Here is a 25136-nt window from a genome sequence, read left to right as displayed (position 1 = left end):
ATAACAGAACAAATTAACTTCTATTGTGCTAAGCCAAAGAGATTTAAGGTCTGCTTGTTGTTGCAGCATAACCTAGCCTGCTGTGCTTAACTCAAATAGCTGTTTATTATTATAAATCTCACTCAATGGCATCTAAAATTAAGAGCAATGCATTTTTTTGGTGCTTTTCATGGCAATTTATAATCTAGTATCTTATTCACTGGCCCTCACAAATTAAGAGTAGTATTTAGATCCTGATATTTTCTGCAGAGCATATTGCCAGTTTTAATGAAATACTTAACTCCACTGAGCATACTGTTAGAAATGCTCCAAAAATTTTTAAAGTACTACATGAAACTCTCAGTAGACTCACACTAATCAACATTATCATGGAAAATACACATACTAGTTAATAACTGAATATGTCAAACCATAAAGTATGTGAAGATATTTTCATTTTGTATTACAGTTTGCACAGAAATTTTCAGTGTCCTCATTTTTTACTTCCGTTTGGAAGTATCTGTGGTTTTCATATCTTCTTTTACCTCAGGTGTCAAGGGAAGGCCAAATGATGAACCAACGTGGTACCCCCTGAAGAAGGTTTTCCTCTTTAGCATGCTATATCTTGCAGCATTCTATGTACTATTCATCGAAATTCCATTACGTTGGCACAGGTCTGACCAACTTGCAAGTAGGCACAATGCCAAACACGCAGATGGCAGGAGGGGAAAGAGCCAAAAAACATGTGAGTCAACTGTGGGTACTGATGGCAAAATTCCCAGAAATGCAGGTCCAAACACTTGTCCATCCTAAGCTTATAGTACATACTCACAGAGACACAGATTTGTCAACAATAATCTAACACTGAGTTAGATTATTTAAAATATTTTAAATCTGCTTTTGGCTACTGTGGGTAACAACAAGGCAATGATTCAACAAAGGTTGGTGTTTCATCTTTTGTCTTTACCCAGGTGACTTCTCAATAGATAATCAGGTAGCACATTTAAACAATTATTTCCACCTATATTACTTATGAATAAAGGAGAAGAGAGTATATTGTCTTTACTTATGTAAACTGTATAATTAAAACACAAGAAAAATATTAAGATGCTATACACTGAGACTAAAAACTGTTGGCACAATAGGGCTCAAATTGTGGCTCTAATAATTACTCTTTCTTGGTCTCTTCTGTCTGCTTGATCAAAATAATTTATTGTGTTTTATAAACCAGTAAACTTCATTATCAGGACTGGATCTGCAAACACATAAAATGAATAGTAGCTGATTTGAGGATCTTTAAAAGGATCATTCATTTAAGTAATTCACTTTCTGCTGTTTTGGCAGTTTGCCTGAAATGTCTTAAATTATTGCCACTTAGGTTAAGCTATTGTATCTCCTGAAGGTGTTGATTTTAGAAGAAAAACATTTTATTGAGAAAAGAATAAAATTAGGTTTTGAATATATAGGTAGGATGAAGTTTAATCATTGCAGTAAATGCTCCTTAGCGACTATTCTAAAAGACTCCCAGAATCTCTACACCTTACTTCTGAGCTTTAAGAAGGATAATTCTTATTAAATCAGTTTTAGGGATAACATCTGTTAGATAAGTTGATACTAAACTTCCAGAGGCAAGGTTGAAAATACTTTGAAAATTAATTTGGGGTTATACATGACCTATTTATTATGTTGCTCAACAAGCCATATAACTTAATCATGTCCCTCGATCCCAAAGCTAGTGTTTTTGTTACTATACTATCATTTTCTGACATTTTACAGAGTTGAATTGGTTCATTTATGTAACATTTTCAACTTAAGGAATAAGTAGGAACATCACATTCACTCTTCAAGTGAGCATCTATTTTATGAATGAAGTTATATAAATTTAGAATTTTAATCTAGCATGAAGAGAATAATTTGCTGTTTCTAAAGTGAGTCTTTACATCCTGCCATATTTTCATAAATTACTTAAATTTCATAGCATTTAGTACACATGATATTTGGTCTCTCTTTTGATTGGACACCTTGCTGCCATTTATGTTTTGATTCCTGGACAGTTTATGTCCATTACCTACAGGTATATCTTGTATACCAAACACTGAAGAGCTACAGGAATACCTCAGAGGTATTGAGGGTTCAGTTCTACACAACCACAATAACGCTAATATAGTAGGAAAGCGAGTCACACAAAATTTTGAGTTTCCCAATGCAAATAAAATTTATGTTCACTTTATATTGTAGCCTATTAAATGTGCAATAGCATTACATCTAAAAAGTATACATACCATAATTAAAAACACTTTATTGATAATAAATGCTAATAATCATCTAAGCCTTCAGTTACCTGTAATATTTTTACTGATAAGAGGTCTTATCTTGATGGTGAGGCCACTGACTAATCAGGGTGATGGTTGCTGAAGGTTGGGGTGGCTCTGGCAATTTCTTAAAGTAAGACAGTAATCACGTTTGCCACATCCATTGCCTCTTCCTTTCAGAAATGATTTCTCTGCAGCATTTCATACTGTTTGATAGCATTTTATCCACAGTAGATCTTCTTTCAAAAGTGGGGTCCATCTTTTCAAATCCTGCTGCTGCTTTAACAACTAAGTTTCCATAATAGACTAAATCTTTTGTTGCCGTTTCAACAATGTGCACAGTATCTTTACTAAGAGGGCATCCATATCCAGAAACCACGGTTTTTGGCTCATCTGTAAGAAGCAGCTCTTTGTTCATTAATTTTTTAATGACACTGCAGTTATTCAGTCACGTCTTCAGGCTCCATTTCTTATTATTTCTACCATGTGTGCAGGTACTTTATCCACTAAAGTCTTAAGCCCCTCAGAGTCATACATGAGAGTTGGCATCAACTTCTTTCAAACTTCCTGTTACTGTCAATATTTTGATCTCCTCTCATAAACTATTAATCTTCTTAATAGCATCTAGAATGGTGAATCCTTTCCAGAAAGGTTTACCCCAGATCCATTTGATAAATCACTATCTATGACAGCTATAGACTTACCAATGTATTTCTTAAATAATAAGATATGAAAGTAAAATTATTCCTAGACCCATGGCTTGCAGAATGAATGCTGTGTCGGCAGGCATAAAAACATTAATCTCCTTGTATATCTCCATCAGAGCTTGGGTAGGCAGGTGCATTGCCAATTAGTCATAATATTTTGAAAGGAATCTTATTTTCTGAGCAGTAGCTCTCAACAGTAGGATGAAAATATTCAGTAAACAATGCTGTAAACAAGCATAGTTCTCTCCAGGCTTTATTATTCCATTTATATAGCCCAGTTAGAGTAGATTTAACATGATTATTATTAAAGATCTTAGTATTTTCAGAGTGGTCAATGAGCACTCTCTTCAGCTTAAAGTCACCAGCTGCATTAGCTCCTAACAAGAAAGTCAGCCAGTCCTTTGAAGCCTTGAAGCCATGTAATGACCTCTTTTCTCTAACCATAAAAGCATCTTCTTCAGTAAAAGTCTGTTTTGTCCACACTGAAACTCTGTTGTTTAGTGTACACCTTCATCAATGATTTTAGCTAAATCTTCTGGATAACTTTTCTGCTGCAGCTTCCTCACCTTTCTTAGCCTTCATAGAATTGAACAGAGTTAGGGTCTTGCTCTGAAATTATTTTGGCTTTGGCTTAAGGAAATGTAGGTGGTTTGATCTTCTTTCCAGACCACTAAAACTTTCTTCGTATCAGCAATAAGACTGTTTCACTTTCTTATCATTCATGGTTTATGGGAGTTAACTCTTTTAATTCCTTTCAAGAATGTTTCCTTTGCATTCACAACTTGGCTATTTGGCTCAAGTGGCTTACCTTTTATCTCTTGGCTTTCAAAATGCCTTCCTCACTCAGCTTAATCATTTTTAGCTTTTGATAGAAAGTGACAGATATGCAACTCTCCCTTTCACTTGAACACTTAGAGGCCACTGTAGGGTTATTAATGGCCTAATTTCAATAGTGTGTCTCAGGGAACAGGGAGACTCAAGAAGAGGGAGAGACAGAAGAATAGCTGCAGCTTCTCCATCAGCAGTCAGTAAAGCAGTCAGAATGCACATATTATTATTCGTGAAGTTCATTTTCTTTTATGGGTGTATTTGTGGTATTCCCAAACAATTACAATAGTAACATCAAAGACTATTTATCACAAATCACCAAAGTAGATATAACAATAATGAAAATATTTGAAATACTACAAGAATTACCAAAAAGTGACAGACAAAAAGGGGTCATATGCATTTGAAAAAATGGTGCTGATAGATTTGCTCAAAATAGAGTTGCCATAGACCTTCAATTTATAAAAAGCACAGTGTCTGATAAGTACATTAAGGCAAAGCACAATAAAATGAGGTATGCCTGTACTTCAAAATACCAACATACTTATATTTGCAAAACATGAAACAATCATAGAAGCTGATGCTTGAGAAATTCACGTTATTTTTACTTTCTTTATTAGATCGAGTTATTGGTCTTCATTTGATTACCAAGAAGGGTTTTAATAAGTAATATCAAATAATTACTTATTAAAATATTATTACTTATTAAAAATATTTTAATAAGTAATATCAAAAGAGTAGAAATTTCTTTATCAGACTGTGTTTTTCTTGTAACATATTAACGTGTTAAGAGATAGCCTCACTCTTAAAGTTCAACTTGTACTTTAAGATAGATTAAAATGTCATTAGCTTGCTGGAATGCTCTTCCTAAAATCTTACTGACAACTCAATCTTTTCTTTCTTTTTTTTTTTTTCTCAACTTTTCTTAAAGCATTCCTATATGTATCTCAGGTCATAGAAGATGACTTCCAGACACTGAGAAAACAAAAAAATAATATGGTAGTGTATGGTTTCCTCAAATTAAAATTAAGGTGTACATATTAAAATTTGTTGTTTTAACACCTTTTTTCTCCATTAAATGTGATTAAAAGGCTCCCTGTGCCTTATATATTGTAGAACTCAATTATAACACAGCTTATTATTTATTATACATGTTTTGAAACTCTACAAATTATAAAATCTCTTTATCATTGAAAGTTTACACACCAAAATCTAAAAGAGTCTATTTGAACTAAACAAAGAGCCTTTGCATTATGATCTTTCATTTACTCTCTTTCTATATTCCTTCCTTCCTTCAATCATATGGTCATTTATTCATTCACCAAGTAATTGTTGAACATTTACTACGTGTCAAGAACTGAGGCAGATACAAAGAAGATATGGCGTGTAGCCAAAAGAAAATTCCTCCTTGGTACAAGGTTCAGAATTGAAAAGATTATATAACTTCTGCGATGAATACATGAAAGGAGATGAGGTTTTCATTCAAGGTAGAAAATGACATCCATTATAAAAGTGCTATTAATAACAGCCTTTTAATATTTAAAAGAGAAGAGTGATTAAGACAGAATCCATACTTTATTATTCTATCTTCTACATGTATTAAGTAGGTTTGACCACATTTGGGTGTATTACATATAATTAAGAATAAAGCTAAAAGTTCTCTTTTTTTTAATCCACATGGGACATACTAACATAGTAGATGGTGATGCCTGTTTTAAGCTATCATATTTATGTAAACAGCTTACCTTGTCTTTTCTGAGTGTAAATGTGTTATATATTTTGTACTTTCTCATCAAATTGAAACAAATTTGTTATGTGAGCTCGGTCAGAGAAAGACCTTTGAGCGTTTATTCATTCAACTGTAAGACATAGTCAAACATCTCATTCTGTGAGCAATTAGCACTCAGATAATTATCACCTATATTTTTATACTATGTCAACACAACAAGTTTATTAAAACAAGATTTTTTAATATATCCACTGCATTTGCGGCACTATAGCTTAAGGTCAGTTTTTTAAATAAGTGTCAAATTTTATATTAAAATATAAAGTACAATCTTTTATTACTAGATTGTGAATGTCTTTATATGTAGAAACTATATGTTGTTCATCTTTGTCTACTCCATAGGAGCTAGAATAATGTTTAGTTAAATCAAAAAGTTACAAAGTGTAGAACTAAATTAAAATAATGAGCATAAGGATGGTTTTCTAAATATAAAAATGTTTTATCTAGTTATTATGCTCTACTAGTTACTAACTAGTTAAAAATGCTCTACCATTTATTTCAAACCAAAATTTGCTGGTATATCTTTTTATCTACTGACATTTCTAGCATTTAATTACTACAAAAGTAATCTCATTCATTTTTAACATGTTACTTTTTTAATCAATGTAAATAAAATCTTAAAATCCATGAGATAAATGTTAAACGTTAAACATCTATAAAATGCCAATGGAAACCCTACTAATTAACTTGAGAATTGATTAGATTTTGGGTACTATTTAAACCACAAGGCTTTTATAGTTCCATCCAATGAAATTCTTTTTATAATCTCTTTCTAAATTGTGATATGAATTTTAAAAAATCTTTAATTCTCTTGTTGAACCAGGAATATACATTTCAACCCAAATATACAAAAAAATTGAATAAAATGCTGTCTTCAGAATTTAAAAATTTACTTCAGAATTTACAATGAAAGCATATATATGAGGATCATTTTTCCCCGTTAAATAATCTTTTGAAAAATAGGATATTAGCTTGACTTTCCTCAAAGCTACTTACAAGTAGAACTCTAGAACTATCAGTTGCATTATTTGGACAATTTGAAGATATTTTCAACTTTTACTTGACTATAGAATTTGATTATAACTGCAAGTAACTTTTTATTGACAGATTTGAATATATAATTTCATATGGATTGGTAAATTAATTATAAAGCAGCACAGAATTAAATATTTCTGTTATTATTAAAACAGATGTGCCTGAGAATCACATATATTGAGATCTTATTTGTATCAAATCAAGATACTTTATCTTGTATCAAATATAGTAATAAAATGAATGTTCTCAATTAATCATTTCAGCAACCTTACAGGACAGATACCATTAGTGTCCCATTTTAAAAACGGAGGCCAGGTACAATGACTCACACCTGTAATCTCAACAGGTTGGAGGCTGAGACAGGAAGATTGCCTGAGCCGAAGAGTTTACGAGCAGCCTGAGCAACATGGTGAGACCACAACTCTATTAAAAAAAAAAAAACTGGCCAGGTGTGGTCTGTAGTCCTAGTTACTCAGGAGTCTGAGGTGGGAGGATTACTTTAACCCAGGAGATCAAGGCTATATTGAGCCTGGGTGACAGAGTGAGGACCTGTCTCAAAATGAAAACAAAAACAAATAACAAATAAAAGAAAAGGACACTAAGGGCTAGTAACCTCAAGATTTCCTACTCAGAGCTGGGACATTCTCTGAATAATGGATATTTCTTAACCAACCATTCTTACTTTTAGAGGGTTAGAAAGAGTTGATTAACAAATATCAAAATCAAATAAAAATAAAAAGAAGAAACACATGACATCAATATATTATTTCCTTATTTTATTCATTAGCAATTATAGAAAAATTATATAACATCTCTGAGGAAATTGATTATGGCAGATTCTGTGATTATTTGCCAGGAAAACATAAAATCAGTGATGATGGCATTTGAGATCTCATAACAAGGAAGAAAGTTGTTTGCACTGAGATGGATCGTATCTTTGATGTCCCTGATGGGCAGGCCAAACACTATTTTCCCTGCTGTTATAAATAAGTCAGAAACTGAATCAAACAATCTAACATATTTAAAAATTAAAATATATGAAACTATGTTTTTATTTATCTACTGAACTTGCACATCAACTGAAGTCAAAAAAAGATTTAGGCACCTCATCCAGAATATATAAATAAAGGAAAAGAAAAAAAAATCAATAAATTTCACATATTAAGTGTTCAATATCAAGGTATTTACTCAGCATTGTTGTAATCTGACCAACAAACTCAACCTTCTGTCTTTGTCATCTAGAAAAGAGAAACCTCATCACTAAATTATTTGAATAGTCACCCCGACTATTTTTCTTAAAGCTACTTGTATTATATTTAAATTATATAGTTATTATATAAAACGACATCTCATTCCAAATTGGCACTTTAGAAGGGTTAGATTTTATTTATTTTTTGAAAGAAGGGTCTTGCTCTGTTGCCTAGGCTGGAGTGCAGTGGCAAGCTCACAGCTCTCTGCAGTCTTGACCTCTTACGCTCAAGCCATTCTCCTGCCTCAGCCTCTTTAGTAGCTGGGACTACAGGTACCTGCCACCACATTTAGCTAATTTTTGTAAAGGTTTTTAGAGATGGGGTTTCACCATGTTGCCCAGGCTGGTCTCAGACTCCTGATCTCAAGCAATCCACCCACTTTGGCTTCCCAAAGTGCTAGGGTTACAGGCATGAGCCACCGTGCTCAGCCATATTTTTAAAGAAAAACTTTTTTTCATATCACAAGTAAATTAAACAATCTATTACTCTAGTTATGAGTAATATGTTGTTGAAATTCCCAGCAAATGAAACAGAAAAAGAAAACTATAAAGAAGTATGTATTTAAACGAAGTCACTGAACAAAGCCAAAAAAAAGTCTATAAAAATCAAACTAACCACTTTCTCCCAGTGCCATTTGTAACAATACTGTTAATACTTTCTTGCCTACTGAAAGGGTTCAATGTACTTTCCAAAATCTGTAATTTGTATTTATAGTTTGGGATTAAGCTGAAGATCAGATCTGGAATGGGCCATTCACATAGTGAAGATGAGTGAAGAAAGCTGTGTGTTTCAGAGGCTCACTGAATAAGATCACATCCTCTCTCAAGAGAAATCCAGTACCCTGCTTCAGTTCAACAGTGCCACGTAAAAAAGATGAAAGAGAAGTTATACTCCTAGGTATGTTATTCTTTTTGTGGCTATTATGAATCGGATTGCATTCTTGATTTGGATTCAGCTTGGTTGTTGTTGGTGTAAGGGAATGCTACTGATTTTTATACATCGTTTGTATTCTGAAACTTTCGCAAAGTAGTTTGTCGGATCAAGGAGATTTAAGGCAGAGATGATGCAATGGAAATTACACAATATTGCTAAAAAAATTAGAGATAACATAAACAAATGGGGAAACATTCCATCATCATGGATAGGAAGAATCAATATTGTTAAGATGGCCATGCTGCCCAAAGCAATTTACAGATTCAATACTATTTCTATCAAACAAACTGTGAATTATTCACAGAATTAGAAAAAAACATTTAAAAATTAATAAAGAGGCAAAAAAGAGCCTTAGTAGTGAAGTCAATCTTAAGCAGAAAGAACAAAGCTGAAGACATCCCAATATCCAACTTGACACTATTCTACAAGGCCACAGTAACCCAATCAGCATGGTACTGTTACAAACACAGACACATACACAAATTAACTGAAAATAGAGAGCTCAGAAATAAGGCCATGCACCTACAACCATCTGATCTTCAACAAAGCGGACCAAAACAAAGCAACAGGGAAAGAATTCCCCAATCAATAAATGGTCCTTGAATAACTGACTAGTCATATGCAGAAGATCGAAACTGGACTCTTTCCTCATACAACATAGAAAAATCAACTCAAGATGGATTAAAGACTTAAATGTAAAACCTAAACCTATAAAAACCATGGAAGATAGCCTAGGAAATATCATTCTGGACATAGGACTTGACAAAGATTTCACACTGAAGATACAAGAAGCAATTGCAACACAACGAAAATTAATAAGTGGGACCTAATCAAATTAAAGAGCTTCTGCACAGCAAAAGAAACTATCAATAAACAGACAACTTACAGAATGGAGAAAAATTTTGTAAACCATGCATCTCACAAAGGTCTAATATCCAGAATCTACCAGAAATTTAAACAATTTTACAAGGAAAAAAAATACCCCATTAAAAAGTGGGCAAAAAACATGAATAGACACTGTAAAAGAGGACATTCACATGGTCAACAAGCATATAAAAATATGCCCCACATCACTAACCATTAAAGAAATGAAAATCAAATTCACAATGAGATACCATCTCATATAATCAAAATGGCTATCATTAAAACGTCAAAAAACTAACAGATGCCGGAGAGGTTGTAGAGAAAAGGGAACACTTATTTATACAGTGCTGGTGGGAATGCAAATTAGTTCAGCCACTGTGGAAAGCAGTTTGGAAATTTCTAAAAGAACTTAAAGCAGAATTATCACTCGACTCAGCAATCCCATTTTGGGGTATATACCCAAAGGAATATTTATAATTCTGCAATAAATACACATGCATGTATGTGTTAATCACAGCACTATTCACGATAGCAAAGACATGGAATCAATCTAAATGCCCATCAATGGTAGTTTGGGTAAACAAAATGTGGGACATATACACCATGGAATACTATGCAGCCATAAAAAGAATGAGATTATGTCCTTTGCAGCAGTCTGGATGGAGCTGGAGGTCATTTTCCTAAGCAAACTAACACATGAACAAAAAAACCAAATACTTCATCTTCTCCCTTTTCAGTGGGACTACACATTGAGTACATATGAACACAAAGAAAGGAATAACAGACACTGTGACCTCCTTGAAAGTGAAGATTAGGAGGAGGGTAAGGATCACAAAACTATTTATTGGGCACTGTGCTTATTACCTGGGTGACACAATAATCTGTATACCAAACCCCCATGACACACAACACATAATTTACATACATAGCAAAGCTTCCCATATACCCCTGAACCTAAAAGTTAAAAAGAGAAAAGATGAGAGGAGTACTGCCACATCTTGTGATTCTTTAAGAGAAATATGAACCTTAAAACTCTGTAATATGAAATACTTTCACTTAAAAATATTTGCCAGTCACACATTACAAACAATAAGCATTTGGCTTGTGAAGACTCAGGAGGTAAGAGTGTTCTCAAGAAAAGAAAGAATTCTACTACTATAGGAATTTGTAGGACTGTGACTCTTAAATTTTAGCATACATCACTATCACCCAGAGCTTGTTAAAATACAGATTGTTTGGGTCATTGACTTGACATTTTGATTCAGTAGGTATGGGATAGGGTCTTAGAATTCACATTTCCGAGTTCGCAGGTGATTGTGATGCTGCTGTTCCACAGGCCATACTTTGAGAGCGAAATCCCTACACCTGGAGTTTTTTCATTTAAATAAAAGGAATAAATTATGAGACACTTTTAAGTTTTTAAGCAATTTGATTGATGTTAAATATGTAATGTATAATGATGTTAATTGTAATGTAAATATACAATTCAAAGATTTTTGGTAAATATTTTATAGAGTTGGTAACTATACCAAAATTCAGTTTTAGAGCCTAAAACTTAAAGCTACAATTTTTTTTTTCAAATCTGTTTGCAGTCAATCTCTCCTTTGACCACCAGTTTCAAGCAATCTCTGATATATATTTTTTTCTGTGTAAATGGGTTTGTTCTGCATTATTTTATATAAACGGAACATACATGCAGTCTTCCATCCAGCTTCCTTCACTTACTACTGTGCTTGTGAGGTTCTACCACGTTATAGCACATAGCAGTATTTTAACTGCTAGGTAAATTTTACAGATAAATCACATTTTGTTTGCCCATTTACCAGTTTATAGGCATATGAATTTTCCCAGTTTTTGGCTGGGAAATTATGAATAATCCTGATGTGAATATTACATATAACTATCTACATGAACATAAATTTTCATTTTTGGGGGTGTATATTTCTAGGTGCAAAATTAACTTCTTAAGAAACTTCCAAACCGTTATCTAAATTAGTTATTTCACTTTATCTACTGGAAATCGGTGGAAGTTCCAGGTATTGGACATACTCACCAACACTGGGATACTGAGTGGCTTTTTCATTATATCCTTCTTAGTGGGCATTTAGTGATATCTCTTTGTAATTTTAATCTGCATTTCTTTAGTTATTAATAATGTTCATCACATCTTCATTTTCTTATCAGCATTTATTAAAAATCTATCATGAAATGTCTGTTTAAATAATTGGCCTAATTTTTAAATTGGATTGTTTGCCATTATTATTTGAGAGAAATATTTATATAATATGAGTTCAAGTTCTTTATCAGATATATGATTTACAAATGTTTTTCCATTCTGGTCTATCTTTCCACTTTCTTAGCGGTATCTTTTAAAGAACAAAGTGTTTTAATTTTATCAAATTCCAATTTATCTTATTTTTTATTTATGGGTCTTTCAATATAACGTCTGAAGACCCTCTGCCTAAAGCAAAGACACAAAAGGTTTTCACATATTTTTTTCTAGAAGTGTAATAGTTTTAGAACTTATTAGTATTATGGACTTTGGTGACTTGTATCTTTTTCCTATTTTGGGGGGTGGCAGTGTAGCTGGATTTTGTCAGTTTTGCTATCTGACAAAAATCTAGTCTTTGGTTTCATTCATTTTCTCTACTGTTTTTCACTTTATGTTCCACTGGTTTATGTCCTAATGTTTATTATTTTCTTCCTTCTGCTTTAGATTTAGTTTTCTTTCCTTTTCAGGATTTCTTAAGACATAAACTAGGTTATTAAGACATTTTTATATAGTTCCTAATATGGTGTTCTAAACACTGCTTTGGCTACCTCCCATAAAATTTTATATATTAGAGTTAAATTTTCAATGAGGTAAAAATATATTTTATTTTTCTTTGTGGTTTTTTTGATCCATGAGAGATTCAAAGTATATTTCTTTAATTTTTACTCTTTGTTGTTTTCCCAAATTTTTCTGTTGTGAATTTTTAATACAATTATGTCATGGTCAGAGCAAGACTCAGTATGATGTCAATCTTTTGACATTCATTGAGATTCGCCTTGTGAAACACCAGATGGTTCCTAATAGAAAACGTTCCACAAGTGCTTGAACAGAACGTACATTCTGCATTCTTTTGGTAGGGTGCTTAATATATGTCGAGAAATGCTGGCAGTGGAATATTTGTCTTTTTTTAATCTGGGAAAATCTCTTGCCAGAGATCTTTATACGATAATATTGATTAGAACACTGTTATGTTCATCCAATATCTTCATCATTAGACCATAATATTGCTGAACTTACTATTTATGTAAGAGGGTTTTTTTTTTCAGCACATTGAATATGTTATTTCACTATCTTTTGGCCTTTGTTGTTTCTCACTAGAGATCAGGAATTGTTTGTATTGTCCTTTACCTGTATGGGAAGAGTTGTTTTTGTCTAGGTGCTTTCAAACTTGGTGTGTAAAATGTAATACTTCTGTTTAAAAATATTTGCCAAATGCACATTAAAACAATGTACTGGTACAAAAACAGAAACACAGACCAGTGGAACAGAACAGAGAGCCAAGAAGAAAAGCTGCACGTCTACAATGATTTGACCTTTGAAAAAATTGACAAAAACAAGCAACAGGGAAAGGAATCACTACTCAATAAATGGTGCTGGAAGAACTGGCTGGTCATTTTTACTTTCTCTTTCTCTTTCCACAGTTTGACTAAGCGTATCCTGGTGCAGATCACTTACTATTTATCTTTTTCGCGGTTGGTTGATTATATAGAGTGTTGCAGATTAATGTATTTCATCAAGTTTGAGAAACTTTCAAATGTTATATTCTTGTTTTCTGACATCACAGACCTCCTGTTGATCCACTCTAGTGAATTTTCATATTTTTCAGTTATTTTACTTTTCACTTCCATAATTCCCAGTTGTATTTCTTTTTTTAAAATTATCTATTCAGTGAGTTACTATTTTCATGGATCCCTTTAATTCTTTGAACAACTTTTATTTTTAAATCATATTTATAATGACTGTTGATAATGATGTCTATGTTTTAACATCTGGGAAAATTTAGAAAGTATTTCTACTCACTGCTTTTTTTTCCTGAACATGAATCACACTTTCTTATTTTTTTGCCAATCTCATAATTTTCTGTTAAAGATTGAACTTTTTACATAATATGACAACTCTTGATTAAAAAAAAAAAGATGCATATATTTTTTGGCCTGTTACTTGTTTCCTAACTTTGCCTGGACTAAATCTGTGAAGTCAGCCTTTTCACTGTGTATGATCACCTGCAATGCAGACCTCTTGTACTTTTGTTTTTTCCTGATCTTGATTTTTAAGCTTTGCATCTTAAGGCTGTAGCAATATGTTGCTGTTACACATAGCTTAGTATTCATCCAAAGATTGGTCAGAGTTGTGCTTACCACCTGTTAATGTTTCATTTTCTGCTGAAGGATATATATGTGGTCTAGATAGAATACTCATGTTTGAGATTACATTTGAAGTTTCTCTAGGCTTTTATTTTATGTAAGGCTTTCTGACATCTTTGTTGCACATGCATAGGCTTTAAAAGCCCAGGATGTATAGGTGGCTTGGGCCTGTTGCGCTCTCTGTTGTTCATGCACATAAACTATCATCAACCTGGGATATATGGGGCATTTATCAAGCCTTCTATGACTATCCAACCTCCCATAAATGTCTGTCAAATCCCTGGCTAGTCTGCTGATGCACTGAATGCACCATATAAATGTGTACACTCATTCTAACAAAACTGTCGTCTTTCCCGTGCTCTTGCTATTGAGATGGCCACTTAAACTCATGATACTCCAAATCAAATGAGCCCCTTTGGAAGTGGCAGCAAGGCTTCCTCTGTCCCGGTTGAACACAGCTGGAAAGGGGGTTGATGGGAGCATGCCCAGGCAAAAATGCCATGGACTTACAACTGAAGTTCATGCCTTTCATTCATAAACACTTCTCAGTTGGTTTTATGCCTTTGGTTTAATACTGGAGCAAAGAATTACTAGTTTTTGACAAGTTTGTTCAGCTTTACAGTTTTTTGGGGAAAAGAATTTGTTAACTCTCCACTTTTTCATAACTTCCATTGATTTTTGACTTCTTGATTTATATAAAATTATTTTTAAAATAACAAAAGTGTAGATGGAGAAATCTGTGATATTCTTATACAGATAAAGGAAGTGAGACAAGAAAGAGTACAGAACTGGCCTACTTTTTCACCTAAAGTTAATGATCAAGTTGAATCTAAACCCAACTTTCTGATGAACAGTCCCATATTATCTATGGCCTGATATTTTCTGAGGTCAGAAGCTTCAAAATTATACTTCATAGGTCATAGCTGTTGGTTATAAAAGGTAAACATTAATAACAGGAAGCCAAGAACCAACATTAAATGGATTTTAAGTATATTTTTAAACTATAGTTTCAAGTAGATTTCTTTCCTAAATAATGACTTCTCTTTGAAAGCATATTTAAAAGTGAAAATTTTCTCAGCCGTCATAATTTCTCTAAAAACCAGCTTATTTTGACACCATCTTCTTTGAAGAATGCATCATGGAAACCACCTCTGAAAGGAGACTACCATTTCCTTGTTCATTAAAGTTTCAAAATGAAGTGACTACATTATTTCCAACAGCTGATATAAGCCATATCCATGCATGCTCCCACAGATGCAGCCTTCTTAACTGGCCTGAAAAATAGGTCAGTGCTCTATACTAAAGAATTATTTCCTTCTTATAGTTCAGTTAACAGCCTAAAATATAGTGTTCTATACACTAAACTCAGGATCTCAGGATATTTGTGCTAAAATTATACCCCAGTCAAGGCCACATATAAAACATAAATTCTTTTATATTATAATATAATCTGAATAATATCAATTGTATAGTTATATGTTATCTTGTTTGGAAATTATTATATAATGCAAATATATATAATACAACGAATTCTATTATAAGGAATATACAATATTATCTACAAACAATTATGAAGTATATGGATATCAAAACTGCTACTGAGTATGTTTCATGGGGAATATTGTGTGTAGCAGTAGAAAGAGCTTTTTTAGAGTCAAGCATATCAGTGTTTGAATCCTAACCCTATTAATTAATAGCTATGTGATTTAATGTAATTTACTCTCTCTTTGCTATACATTAGTCATCTTATTAAGGGGCTACAGTGTTATGTTGCTGCAATGACTAAATGGTTATACTATATAGAGAACACCAATCTGACTTATAGACCAGAGCTAATACTGTTCACTGAGCCTTCCTTTCCCAGCTTTGGATCAAGACACATGGGCATATCAAATCAACTGATAATTTTGTATCCTCTCCAACTGATGTTTTAGTAATGTTTAACATATATTTAATCAATACTGAGAAACTGATTGTCTAAGGTTTATATGTTATATTTATTGTGTTATATTCAGAATATAAGATGTATTTCATATTCTAAAATTTTCTTAGATGTTACCTCAATAGTTCAAATTTGGAAAAAAATCTGTACTGGAAAAGAGTATTCTTATGGAATTGATTTCAGCTTCTTTCTCTGTCTGTGTTTAGGTAACTACCACCATTCCTTGCTTCAGGCCAATAGCGTGGTGGAAGAATACCTTTTCCTAGATACCTGCCAGGCTACTGAACTATCCCTCGTATCTTGAGCTATCTTGAAACCCTGCTTAACATCTTCAGAAATAGTCTGTGCATTAAATTGTTCTTTAAAAAATCTTAATTTAGGCTGTGCTTGGTGGCTCATGCCAGTAATCCCAGCACTTTGGGAGGCTGAGGTGGGTGGATCACCTGAGGTCAGGAGTTTGAGACCAGCCTGACCAATATGGCAAAACCCCATCTCTACTAAAAATACAAAAATTATCTGGGCATGGTGGCACGTGCCTGTAGTCCCAGCTATTCAGGAGGCTGAGGCAGGAGAATCTCTTGAACCTGGGAGGCAGAGGTTGCAGTGAGCAGAGATCGTACTGCTGTACTCCAGGATGAGTGACAGAGTGAAGACTATGTCTCAAGAAAATAAAGAAGATTCTAATTTAAATGTGTCATCTCTTTCCTGATAAGACCATGAAAATACTAAGGAATTATTGTTAATTTTGTGAGATATGATGAAAGATGGTCATATCTCATGTATAATGAATAAAAAGCCCCTATGTCTGAAATATATACACACAAAAATATTTGTAGGAAAAATGACCTATTTTCTGAAATATACTTACATATACATAAAAACATGGGGTGGGAGGAATAAAACTGGCAAACTATTGATCATGATTGAAGTTGTGTGATGAGTTCATGGTAGTCATCACATGTTTCTCTCCATTTTGTGGAATAATTGAAGGCTTCCATAATAAAAAGTTTGAAAAAAATTTAAACTATTGCTACTTTCAATCCCTTTGATAAGTTATTTTTAATTATGATCTCTAGTTCAGTAACCCTGTCATGAATACAAATAGAACAACCATTTCTAAGCTAAGCAGATTTTCTCTTTTGCCCATTTTGTAGCCCTGATCCAAATAATGCTGTCCCCATTCCAGTTGAAAAACTTCGTTGTGCATGATTCCAAACTTCATCTTCAGTTGTTTCAGGGAAGCTGAAAGGTGCATATGTGACCTAAGTTGCAGATTAAAAAGGAAATATTCTTAGTAGTTTGAGTTAGACTTTTCTGGAAACAAGAATGACTATTCTGGAAATTATACTCTTTTGCTATATTTATACAATCTTGAAATGAGTGTTATCAAATTATCTCCATTAAGCAGCAAGAAAAGAATTGTTCTACTCGACAAGGTATTCCCTCTTGTTAGACTAATGATTGGGTACATGTCCTTAGCAGGTCACTTAAGTAACTTGCTCTAATGACCTTTAAATTAGAGACATAACACTGTTGACAGTAGTCAAGATATGATGACCCAATTACTGACAATTAAATACTTGAAAAGTAGTCAAGATATGATGCCAATTACAAAGTCAATTTTAAAAAACAAAGTTTTATTTGCGTAATAGAAAAGTTTTTAAAAATTATTTGTTAACTAGAATTTCAAAATATTTTCTAGTATTTATTAAAGTGTTATCATGATGTCATTGAACACACAAAGTTAAATTGTGAAGGAAAGGAACAATATTTGAAGAGATATAGCATTGGAAATGGAAGGTTTAAACTTTTTTAAGTCACTAATGATTTAGTATGACATTTTACATATGCTGAAAAATATGTGCACATTCTCAAAAAGCTTAGCAAACTAATTTCTATATATTTTATGTAACATTCATTTTTCAAATTTAATCACATGTAAATATTTTCCCAAAAGATTATTTTCTTCACTTGTTTGTGTTTTAAATAATTTCAAGGAAATAAAACAATGAACATTCTGCTGGAATTCTGTGTGATTAATTATACGCTATCAAGGTCAATTTAATGTGTGTTCATTCATTTAAATCAGGTTTTTAAAACCTCACCACAATGTACAGCCTGAGCGGGATTCTTTGTTGTTGTGGGTGTTTACAGAATCCTGTGCATTACGGGATGTTTAGCAACATCCCTGGTATCCACCCATTCGATACCACTAGCACCCCTACCCTCAAGCTGTGACAATAGAAAGTTTCTCTGAACATTGCCAGAGGTTTCCCTGGGGACAACATCAACTCCAGTGAGAATCTGTGTTTTAAAGCAATGAGTTCTGCATTACATCTGCCTACATTTTAATTACTTTCCAAAGATTACAGCTCAAATGATGGGAAGAGACAAAAAATAAAAATAAATAAAAGATTTTTAAAAAGGCATGTGATATGAGATTGGTTTTCCACTTAATACTTTAAAGAATAAATATTTTTAAAAACATGTGGTCAATATGAAGATATGTAAGAGAGTGCCACAGTGAACTGATATCTAAAAACTCAAGTAGCTCGTAAAGCTGTAGATATGGTAAGCTATCAAACGGCATGTTTTCCTCAAACTGATTTTGATCTGTGCATCTAACGCAGTTCATAATAGACAAAGAATGAATTCTAAACCTTCATACATATAAACCAAAATTAGTTATACACACAGATATACATACATCAATGCGAGTAAATACTTTACTTTTAAATTACTTGGCAGTTCACCTATTTCAGCCATGTTATTTTTTCCATCAAATGTTTAATGTTAAATCTGGTTGTATGAAGATGTAATTGGGTTTATACTTTTACATTTACAAATCCTACTAGTAATATGTTCAATTCATTTATTTAGCTTTCAAGAACGCTTTTAGTAAGTATCCTCAGCATTTATATTCAAAGGTGATGTAACACTACTTTGAATCTACTGTCATATTTCAGCATTGATCTCTGGTTGATTTCTTTAATCTCTTCAAGCACACAGTTAGTCCCATTGTATCAACAGCTCTTGCCTACTATTAAATGTTATGCCTGCAATTTAAAGGTCATCAAAGGAAATTACTTAAATGATTTGCCAAGGACATATATCCAATTGCTAGTCCATTGAAAGAGACTCTTTTATTGGACATAACTCATTGGTTAGCATTGTCCACTCTATATAGAACAGAACTGGTAATTTTTTAGTAATTTGGTTAGTAAACCTAGATAAATATTTGAAAAATTGTATCAAGCTTTCCTCTGTTTTGTCATTTTAGTAGCTCTATCAAAAGCTGTGGGTATTATTTTTCTCAATCACTGGTGAAAAAAGGAGAAAAATAGAATAAGCATGTAAATTTCTGTGGAGAATGCACTGAGAACATTAGAGGTAGAATGGATTTTAACTAAAATTTTTTTCTAGATTCTTATGCATACTTGACCCTATATAAATCATTTTTGGAAGGTTCAAAAGAAGTGTAGAACAAGATTATCCTGAGGAGCTATAATTTTTGTTGGGTTTAAGTTCTATTTTTCCCTGTTAACATAACTTCCAATTTTGTAATAAAATATAGTTATAACATTTATAAAATACAACATTGTACAATTAAATTACCTATTTTCATAGGAAATAGAATCATGTAAAATGATTTCTAAAGCAGCAATTTTTATTTAACTCCCAGAGCAAAAAATTCTCAGTTCTTGCCATGCAACAACTCAATAGAAAGAAAACGTGCTAATTATGAGCTTTTGTGGAGGTGCTGGGTGCTGGCACTAAAAATCTTCTTGCTATATGGAAGTAAGATGAAAGTTTTTAGTGTGTGAACCCTATACTATGAAATTTTAAATGGTTTGTTAGTATCCAAAAAAGCATCTTTGTGTAAAGTGAAAGAAATACCTTAGAGAAAAATGACTTGCTGGAAAGAACAAGTTGATACATTTCTTAAAATTTCAAGGTCAGTGTAAGCTCTGGATTTTCTCTTTTTGTATGTATTTTGTATTCATTTGCTATGTCAAAAATCTGAAAACCAGTCACCACAACCTCCCTTTAACAGGCCTTTCCACTGACTGACACCTGCTCCCACCTTTATAAAATAGCCCACTCTTTCAGGCGTTTTTTGCCCTGATGCAGACTGCAGTGACCTTTCTAAGACTGAGTCACAAATCCCTAAACACAGGGGATGAAATCACCAATGATGCCTTACATATGGTGGTGTGAATGCCTACAATAATTGCTCTGTAATTACATGGTAATTATTGACCATTTAAGTACATTTAAGAAGAGGGTGAGTACTATGTAATCAAAGACTAATTATCTGATTATTTCTGTCTTTTAAACTGCAGGCTTACAAGATATAAAAATTGCAAGTAACATGGTGATTAGTCACTGAACTGCGTAGTAACTTGCAGTATAATTACAAAGTAATCTGTAGAAAATATATTTGTATTGTGGTATAGCAGAGTAGCTATATTGTAATACACAATCTATGAAGTGATAACAGAAAAAATTATCAAGACATGCTAGTAGAACAAAAATATCAAATGATTCATTAAAGAAACATATGAATGGGATATATATTTTTCAAGACAGGTAACTGGTACTTTAAATTAGAATGCTATCATTTGTTTCTAAAATACAGAAGCGCTACTGTACCTTTTAACAGTTCTTATAAAATTTTCTTGCATATTTCTTTAAAAATTACCGTGATATGGCAAATAAGTCAAGCAGGGACAGAAAAAAAGAAGGTAAAAAAAGATGGAGTTCAGAAATTGTTGCATTGTACTAAGATTCAGTGGTTAAACCCAATAAAGAGGGCAGTTTAACTTCATTAGCAATTACTGGGACTGAAGTTGGAGTAATTTAAAAACCCTCAACAACAAAGTAACAAGAGAAGTATCTGGATAACTACAATGATTCTGAAACACACTAAACATATTTACCTAAAATATTTTCAATGCTTCTACTTTAAATTAGAAAGTAATAAAGAAGATTCTCCTAAAAATTTAATTGATGTAGGCTGAATGTAGAAATACAGAAATTGTCGAGTTTTCAAGATGGGCAAGAAGAGAAGTGTTTGGAGAAACTACAGTATAACATGCGTTTGTGGTAGAAGTTGAAAATCAACTACTTTGTTGAGTAATGATGTTAAAAATGAGTAATCTTTAGAGTCTATTTAAGAAAATAACTACTGTTTTCCTTGGTAACATGATTGAAAATATTAATATGAGCCCTGAAATAAAGATCATGTTATTTCATCATGAAGTAATTATAAAATCTTGTACATAATATAGGTATAGAACTCTAAAATGAAAAAATAGATTCTACATGAAAAATATCTTTGAGCAACAGTTAAAAATCCTTTACCTAAGGAATATGAATGATTTGACTACATCTAAAGCAATGATAATACTATCAAAACAAAACTTGGTTACTTTCAAATTCTCTGTTTATTTGATGTAGTTTTAATATCACTATTCTTTAGTAATTTTCTATTTTCTCCAACAGGTCCATGAAACAAAATACACTTTTGAGTATTGTTGCATGGTTTATTTTGGATTGTCAATTTACATTGTTTGCCTGGTATGTTCCTTTTCTATGGAATTCTACACTATAATAAGGTATGAAATACTCTCAAATATTCTCTTGTCCAATTGGTTAGATACAAATACATAGTCCAGTGAAGTGCTATTAGTAATAAGTTATGAACTTGTTAATCTTTTGACCTGAGCAGCTACTCATAAAGTGAAATCAAAATGGACTGAAGTAGATTTATTTGATGAGTATCAATTAACTCATGTATCATTACTGAAGTATTTCCTTTGATTGAGAGCTCATTAAAGGTCTCTGCTTCATATCAAAATGTCAATAATGCTTCTATGATGGAAATGCCATTTTATTAAGGCTATATTTTTTAAAGTAATAACTTAGAATTATTTATGATTTCTTTCCAAAAAATATTTTTTTACAGTCCTAATTCAAAAAATGATATACACTGTTTTGCAAAGCATACAAAAAGGTAAAATAATGAAAAAATATCATGTTTTGAGTTATGCATTTGGTCATCCTGAGAAAAGGAGTTAATAAGTAATTAACAAAGCTTGTCATTCTGTATATACAATAACACATCTCAAATTGCCTTTTCCCTTGATCTCTTTTCATAAAAACCCCTCTATAGAGGTACGATTGACATACAGGTTTACATGCCTCCCCTGACTGCTTCTTAACTTATATAAGGTATAATTTAAAATTTATACCTCCCTTGTAAAGAGATGAGATTTAAAAATTGGATTACATACATTAAACAGGAAAATGAGGTTACTATACAATACTGGGATTCCCATGAAAATATAGATGAGATCAAGCTACCCATTGTATTGAGCTCCCAAAGAGATATGTTCCATATACAAGATATAGCAAAGCATTCAAACTGACTTCTTGACATTCTCACCAAGAATAATATAGGTAATTTACAATTAGACTAAATTGTTCCTTTGTTTTTCATTTCTCCCACTAATTCATTGTTCTTGTAAAGGATGCCATTTCATATAAGATAAAGATGCTAGCAGAAAATGTCATGAATGAATACAAACTATATTTCCCAGTCCATTTTATCTAGGCTATTTTCCTTACAAAACGACTGTGTTCATAGATTGGAAAACAAATATGCCAAGATAGTAGTTTCAAAAAATAAAGGTAATAAAATCCTTATCAAACTGACAGCAGATTTTTTTTTGAGAAATCAATAAGATGATTCTATGTGAAAAGAGAAAGAACTGTGTAGAGCCAAAAGCTTTTGAAAAGGATGAAAACAATTAGAAAAGTTACACTAGCTGATTTAGAAGCAAGCTATTGGAATTAGGACTGTGGTATTGGTATAGAACTAGGCATATAAATCAATGAAAAAATTAAAGAAAAAACATATTTGTGGTCAATAGACTTTTGAGAAGGGCATCAAACAATTCAATAGAGGAAAGAACAGAACTTTCATTATGCTAGTGAGATAATTAGATATCAACATGCAAAGATAAATGAAATTAGACCTTCCCTTTAATTCATATACAAAAATTACCTTGCAATGAATTCTACATCCAAATAAATGGATTAACACTGTAGTAATTTTAGACTAAAATATAGGAGAAATTCCTCATGATCTTTGGGTTAGACAAAATGTTGTCAGATATAACACCAAAAGAACATTTCAGAAAAATAAATTAAATTTCACAAGAAACAACATTTAGGTCATAAGACCTACAAACAAACAAAAAAAAGAGGCAAAATGTAGCTGCAAAGCCAACCATATCAATAATTTCATAAATACAAATGGACTAACACATGAATCAAATGGCAGATATTCTGAGCCAGAATATAAAACAAGATCTAACTATATATACCCTGTCTACAAGAAGCATGCTTTAAAACCAAATATACATATATGCGTTAAATGCAAAATATTGAAAAATAGCTATATTAGATAAAGTGTAAAAATAAGAGAGCTGGAATAGATTTATTAATATATGAGAAGATAAAATTTAAGTAAAAAATAGTGTTAGAGATGGACAATTAAGTTTCATATAAAACAGTGAATATATAAGGAATATATAATAATGAATGTATATACATGACACTAAATCACCAATATGCATGAAGTGAAAAGTGACAAACTTGATATGAATGATAGCTAATTTAACACTTATATGCAAATGTTTAAATGGCATTCTCTTAATATTTGATAAGACAGCTAGAAAATCAGTAGATATAGGTCCTAAACAACATTATCAAGCAAATAGATTAGACTAACATAGAATACTTTACCTACCAACAGGAGCTACATGTTCTTTTAGAGTGTCCATGGAATATTACCCAGGAAATACAACATACTTGGCAACTTAAATTATAAGTGAAGGTCTTTCCCTGACAAAATAAGTCTGTAAATTATTCTGCAAATGTTCTGACACCACTGCAAGAATAAAAGGATCACGAAGAACAAGGGTTACATGGTACTACCAAAGAAAACTAATAAAATTCCCATAATCAAATCTAAAGAAATGAAGGCCTACAAAGTACCGGAAACAACTCAAACTAATCATATTTAATAAACTCAGTGAACTAGAAGAGAACACAGATAGCAACTAAACAACTGAACATAAACAAAGTTTAGCAAATAAACATAAACCATAAACATGAATAGTTGAGACGAAAGAATAGTAGATTCAATTAAACAGTTGAATGAATGAACTTGAAAACAGGTACTTTGAAATTATTCAACCATAAGAGCAAAAAGAACAAGAATAAAGAGACTGAATAAAGCTTACAAGACTTTTGGGATACCACCATGTGAAACAATATATGCATTATACAAGTTCCAAAATGAGAAGAGATAAGAAAAGGGAGGAAAGCATATTTACATAAATAATGGCTTAAAACTTGCTAAGTTGGGAATGGAAATGAACATCTAGATTCATGAAGCCACAAGTAACCCAAATATTCTAAATATAAAGAAGTCTATAATGAGACACTTTATAATTGTGAAAGGCAAAGAAAGATAATTTTGAAATTAATAACTCATCACAAAGAAAGGCAACACTATAAACTACTAGCAGATTTCTCAGCAGAAATTTTTCAGTCCAAGAGAGGGTGGAGTGATACATTCAAAGTACAGAAAGAAAAAAAAAATGTCAACCAAAAGTACTCAGGAAAGCTGTCCTTCAAAAATCAAAGGTAGATACTTTCTCAGCTAAACAATAACTAAGGGAATTCCTTATCACAAGACATATCCTGCAAGAAGTACAAAAGACTCCTTCAAGTTCAAACGAATAGATGTTAGTCATCAACATGAAAGCATATGATAGTATAAATCTCACTGGAAAAGGTAAATATGTAGGCAAATATATAATGTTCTAATACTGAAATGGCATATAAATCATTTAAAATACTATAAAGGTTAAGAGAAAAGTTATTAATTATAACTATCACCACAAAATTTGTTTAACGGGTAAACAACATTAAAAAAGTAAACTCTGATGTCAATAATATAAAGTACATGTGGAGGAGACTAAAACTATAGAACATTCATAAACAGTTAAA

The 25136-nt window shown here is 32.2% G+C and overlaps 1 protein-coding gene across 24 annotated transcripts in view; it reads right to left on the bottom strand.

The window, feature by feature from the left end:
* DGKB (diacylglycerol kinase beta) overlaps positions 1–25136 on the bottom strand; it is a 747505-nt gene that overhangs the window by 360008 nt on the left and 362361 nt on the right. The window lies entirely within an intron of this gene.

This window comes from Callithrix jacchus, chromosome 11, assembly GCF_049354715.1.
Source record: "Callithrix jacchus isolate 240 chromosome 11, calJac240_pri, whole genome shotgun sequence".
Lineage (NCBI taxonomy): Eukaryota > Metazoa > Chordata > Mammalia > Primates > Cebidae > Callithrix > Callithrix jacchus.
This window is presented reverse-complemented; position numbering and strand designations above follow the sequence as displayed.